The following is a 6,492-nucleotide window of genomic DNA, read 5'->3' on the forward strand; positions in this document are numbered from 1 at the left end:
TAGTGTTTTCTTTTTCCAATTTACTTTCTTCGTATCTGTTGATGTTATGTGATTTAAAGGGTTGTAGAAGTGGTTATGAAATTGCAGTGGTGGAGCCGATGTATTTATATGAGTGATTGCTTTGTGTATTTTGCTAGTTTCTGCTCGTTCTAGAAAGAATTTTCTTAAATTGTCTACCTCTCCATAATGTAGGTTTTTTATGTCGATAAATCCCCTTCCTCCTTCCTTTCTGCTTAATGTGAATCTTTCAGTTGCTGAATGTATGTGCTGTATTCTATATTTGTGGAATTGTGATCGTGTAAGTGTATTGAGTGCTTCTAGGTCTGTGTTACTCCATTTCACTACTCCAAATGAGTAGATCAATATTGGTATAGCATAAGTATTTATAGCTTTTGTCTTGTTTCTTGCTGTCAATTATGTTTTCAGTATTTTTGTTAGTCTTTGTCTATATTTTTCTTTTAGTTCTTCTTTAATATTTGTATTATCTGTTCCTATTTTTTGACTGTATCGTAGATATTTATGGGCATCTGTCTTTCCATCGCTTCTATGCAGTCGCTGTGGTTATCCAATATGTAATAATCCTGTTTAGTGTGTTTTCCCTTGACTATGCTATTTTTCTTACATTTGTCTGTTCCAAAAGCCATATTTATATCATTGCTGAATACTTCTGTTATCTTCAGTAATTTGAGTTGTTGAATTGTTGCTGCCAGTAGTTTTAGATCATCCATGTATAGCAAATGGGTGATTTTGTGTGGGTATGTTCCAGTAATATTGTATCCATAATTTGTATTATTTAGCATGTTGGATAGTGGGTTCAGAGCAAGGCAGAACCAGAAAGGACTTAATGAGTCTCCTTGGTATATTCCACAGTTAATCTGTATTGGCTGTGATGTGATATTATTTGAATTTGTTTGGATATTAAGTATGGTTTTCCAATTTTTCATTACTATGTTTAGGAACTGTATCAATTTAGGATCTACTTTGTATATTTCCAATATATGTAGTAACCATGAGTGGGGTACACTATCAAAAGCTTTTTGGTAATCAATGTATGCGTAGTATAGCGACCTTTGTTTAGTTTTAGCTTGATATATCACCTCTGCATCTATTATCAGTTGCTCTTTACATCCTCGTGCTCCTTTGCAACAGCCTTTTTGTTCTTCATTTATAATTTTGTTCTGTGTTGCATGTGTCATTAATTTCTGTGTAATGACTGAAGTTAATATTTTGTATATTGTTGGTAGGCATGTTATGGGGCGATATTTACCTGGGTTTGCTGTGTCTACTTGATCTTTAGGTTTCAGATAAGTTATTCCATGTGTGAGGGTATCAGGGAATGTGTATGGGTCTGCAATGTAACTGTTAAATAATTTAGTTAGATGTGAATGTGTTGAGGTGAACTTCTTTAGCCAAAAATTTGCTATTTTATCCTTTTCAGGGGCTTTCCAATTGTGAGTAGAATTAATTGCTTGGGTGACTTCATGTTGCAAAATTATCACTTCAGGCATTTGTGGTATCATCTTGTATGCATCTGTTTCTGCTTGTATCCACCGTGCATGCCTGTTACGTTGTACCGGGTTTGACCATATGTTGCTCCAGAAGTGTTCCATGTCCGTTATGTTTGGTGGATTGTCTATTTTAATGTGTGTGTTATCTATTGTCTGGTAAAATTTCTTTTGGTTTGTGTTGAATGTTTGGTATTGTTTCCTTCTATTTTCACTTTTTTTGTATCTTCTAAGTCGTTTGGCCAATGCTTGTAATTTCTGCTTCTTTTCATCTAATTGCTCTATTGCTTCTTGTTGTGAGATTTTACCTAACCTTTTCGTTTTTTTCTGACATTTCATTTCCTATAAATTGTGTTAGCTGTCCAATGCCTTTTCTCAGTTTTTCTATTCTGATCTGTAGCCTGTGTTGCCATGCTGGCTTTGTGGGTTTCTTCTGTGTGTTGGTTGGTTGGTTCTGATCTCTGCCTAGTGTGTATATTTAGTGTATTGAGTGCTCCTATATAAACCAGTAGTTGTAACTCTTCCATAGTTGTGTTTTCATTTATATTGTTGTGTATGATTGTGTTGATAGTTTTTATTGTTGTTTCGACTTGTGGGTTATTTGGCGGTCTATGCAAGAATGGTCTAATGTCTGTATTTGTGTCTTTGTATTCTATATATGTCAGCTGAAATTTTTCTTCTATATCTAACATGTGTGTCACTTCGTGTTCTATTTGTGCTTGTTCTGGTGGCTGTCTTAAGATTTCGTTTTCCTCTGACTGTTTAATTGATGCATGTTGTTCTTTGTTTGTTTGCTCTGGGATGTTTGAGTCCGTTACTGTATTTTCTTCTTCTTCTTCTGATCGCACATTATTTTGTTCCAGTATTTGTTGTACTTGTTGTTTGATATTTTCTAATTCTGACTGGGGTATCCTGTTATTTTTGATTATTACACGGATCTGATCAGCTAGTCGTTGTTCTGTTAAAAATTTTAATTCTGGGTATCTGATAGTAAATGTTGTGTATACTTGTGATCTGTATCCAGTTGTGTTGGTTCCTAGGTTTGTTGCTTGGTAATAACAGAACATGAGGTGTCGATTAACTTCATCTGACCATCTCATCCTCTGTCTGTTTTCCTTCTAGGTTGGTTACAGGAAGCATATCCTGCAAAACACCTCTATTTGGATTTAAATCATTTTCCAGTTGGCTAGCAGTGTCGTTACCATTGTGGGCGGGCATAGGGTTCAAACGTCGTCCCAGACCATGACGGCGCTTGTCCGAGGCTTCTTTAGTTCTGTCCTGAACCAACTAATCACACTAAAAGGGGGGTTAGCCCTATTAGTGGTTTGTTCTTTTCGTCGCCTTTTACGACTGGCAGAACATACCGGAAATATCTCTTGAGCCCTGCTGCTAATTTCTCCTTCCTCTCCTGTGAAAGGAGCTTCTGGTGTTAAGGGATTCTGGGTGGTGGGGTCCAAGACTCTACCATAGTTCAAAATTTGGAACGATCTTCTACCTCAAGATCAGAGATCCCAGCCGAACCGAAGTCCTTTAGTACTTCATTAAGCCACAGGCTTTCAGTCTTGTAGCTTTTAACCAATGAGAAAATCTTCTTGGTAAACCTATTGTTGTAGGTGCCCATAGAACTTGACCCTATTACATCGCATACCGGTGTTGGCTGATTCTAACTGTTGATACATTTAAGAATTGGATCTCAGTCGGTAGGTTCCCTCTGGGAGCAATCTCGGGTCATGTATTTTTCTGAGAATACATCTTTCGGCTTTCTCCAGGTCGTCCATCATGCCTTTTCTGTTCATCAAGACTGTCTCTGCGGCATACAGAAACTGTGGTCCGACAGCAGTTCTGTAATGGCAGAGCTTAGCATTCTTCGAAACGCACTTCTTGTTGTACAGATTATGGAACAGATGGTATGCTGCGTTGAGTTTGTTACGCCTTTCTAAGATGGAGGTACCGTCTGTAACAATGGGGCAGGATCCATTCATCAAGACAACGAAAGCGATTGACCCTCCCAATCGTTCCACGTATAGTCGTTAAAGAATTGTTACTGAAGTACTTCGCGTACTGTGTGTAAAATCGAACTGGTATCCCATGAGGTCCAGCGGACTTTCCTCTTTTGATCGATTTTAATTGTTTCTCTATCCCTCTGTCGTATATTTGGGTATCTACCATTTTGTCATCTATGCGACAATCTAGAGAAGGAACTACAGTGCAGTCTTCCTCTGTGAAACACCTTTGGAAAAAGACATTTAGTATTTCGGCCTTTAGTCTGTCATCCTCTGTTTCAGTACCATTTTGGTCACAGAGTGTCTGGACATTTTGGTTTGATCCACCTACCGCTTTGACGTAAGACCAAAATTTCTTAGGATTTTCTGCCAAGTCAGTACTGCATTCGGAAAAGACTATTCTTATATGGCCTTAATTAGCGTGAAAATCTTACATGGTGTTGCGATTTGTGAACGACATAAAAATTCGATTAAATATAAACAAAAAAATCTCTGCAGGCCAAACAGTCTACGCGAGCGAAGCAGAGGGCGATAAGCTACTCACAATACAAATAGTTTGAGCAATGATTAAATATTATTTTGTACTGTCTCCATAGGCACAATACTTAGGCTACGGAATATTGACACGATATCAGCTACGGACGTAATAGGATATTGAAAAAATAGTATTCGACAGAAAGTGGGTAGCGTTCGCCTGGAGATTAGAGTGTTTATGCAACCACAGGCAGAATGTCAAAATTACGTGTACACATGCTACTATCTCGTATAGCAGAAAAATGGGACTTTTTATGTTTGAGTGTCCTTACGAAATGAAAGACGGCTTGTTCTAAAGGGTTCCTTAAATTTCACAACGTTTAGTAGTAAGGTGTTTTGCTGAACTTCGAAGAAACAGCAAAAACCAAGTGTGTATATCTTCTTATTCCGTTGTATGACAGTCGCAGAAATGTTAGATTTGCCGCCTATTCGATGTAAGTGAGAATGTGTGAACCATGTTGGTACGAATTTGTAACACGGTAGTTATCAGTATCCTGTTCGCCTGACAATTTCGAAATCATAGGGTGTTTCTAATTTCTGTACTGGTTGGATCGAAGCGTAATAGGACCTTTATAGAAGACTGAAACGCGCCAAACCACTGCCCGTTCTTTCTCTGCTAATTACCGTGCCTGGTAAACTGACCATTACAAGGCCAGAAGGACTAACCCCTGTGTCTACTCGTCGCACTAGACAGTGTTAACTAATCCCACATGAGTTCACGGCCACAGAAACGAGCTTCTCATTCCTCTTCATTAACTTTGCAATGGTTCTGCTACGATTTCCTGTATTTGAATATCCATTTTACTGTTTACCTTAGGGATTTCAATAGAATGCAATAATCGTTCCGAATGTTCGAAGAGATGCATATTTGACCCTAGCTGCACAAACTGATTATTTTCTACCGCTTTCTGTCGTATCGGCCATGTTCACAGGGAGAAAAAGTGTTGTACATTGGATGGATATGCAATTCAGCATACCGTGGAGAAAATCTATCTGGGCTTCAAATGGCTCTGAGCACTATGCGACTTAACTTCTGAGGTCATCAGTCGCCTAGAACTTAGAACTAATTAAAACTAACTAACCTAAGGACATCACACACATCCATGCCCGAGGCAGCATTCGAACCTGCGATCGTAGCGGTCGCTCGGCTCCAGACTGTAGCGCCTAGAACCGCACGGCCACTCTAGCCGGCAATCCGGGCTTCCTAACAGGTAGCACTGACAGAGGAGAGATGGAGAGAGAGAGGGAGAGAGAGAGAGAGAGAGAGAGAGAGAGAGAGAGAGAGAGAGGGTGGAGGGGGGAGGGGGGGGGAGGGGGAGAGAGGGAGCTGCGTTAGAGCGTTACGAGGATACACAACAAACTCCACTGGCAGATATTACAAAAGATGTGTTGTGAATCACGGAGATTTTCGAGAGAGCACTTTTCAGGAAGAGTCGGGCAACTTCTCCCCACATACGTCTCTCGTAATGACCACGAGGAGGGATTTCGAGAAATTAGTATCAGTACCGAGGCTTACCAACAATCATTCTCCCCTGGAACTATTCACGGATGGAACGGCGTAGGAGAGCTCAGTAGTACAAAAAGTACCATCCGCCTCTCACCATTTGATGCCTTGCGAAATATGAAGAAGATGAATCGAAAACCTGTGAAGATCGAAGATACGAACGGAACCAGTAGAAAATGAACCATAAACTATGTAGAATTGATGGCAAACAGGCAATTCCTCAAAATCCTGACAGTTGTATCGAGTCACCTCGTTAAACTATTACTTCGTAATTCTGTTAGTTTTCGAGTCAGCAACTTCCAGAGCCCCTTGATTTAGGAAGAACTTGGCAGTATTATCCCAGTTACCAGTACTCTCGCCTCGATGCATGCACTGACTGTGTTGAGAACGGAGTCACCACAAGCCTTTCGCGAGGGAAGTTGTCACAGAAGTACTGCTCAGAATGGTTCAAATGGCTCTGAGAACTATGGGACTTAACATCGGCAGTCATCAGTTCCCTAGACTTAGAACTACATAAACCTGACTAACCTAAGGACATCACACACATCCACGCCCGAGGAGCAGCAGTGCGGCTCCCGACTGAAGCGCCTAGAACCACTCGGCCAAAACGGCCGGCAGGGCTGCTCGATATCCTTGATACTAACTCCGGGTTGGCACCACGTGCGTTCTATCGGGGACACATCAGAGGAGCCTTCCAAGGACGGCAGTAGCTGAGCACCACGCTGGTAGGTACAGACACACTGTATGTAGGCGAGCATTGTCCTCTTGAAAAAATGTAGCACGATACTGGGCATAAGAGGCAGCATTCCTGCAAGTAGGGTATCAATAGTATACCGTTGTGGCGTCAACAGTTCCCTCAGCCTCTACCACTCGTGACCGGAAGTCACACCCGAGGGCTCCCAGCATCATGATGCCAGATGTAAGGCTTCCAGAGTGGCCGTCAAAC

This window comes from Schistocerca serialis, chromosome 9, assembly GCF_023864345.2.
Source record: "Schistocerca serialis cubense isolate TAMUIC-IGC-003099 chromosome 9, iqSchSeri2.2, whole genome shotgun sequence".
NCBI classification, from domain to species: Eukaryota; Metazoa; Arthropoda; class Insecta; order Orthoptera; family Acrididae; genus Schistocerca; species Schistocerca serialis.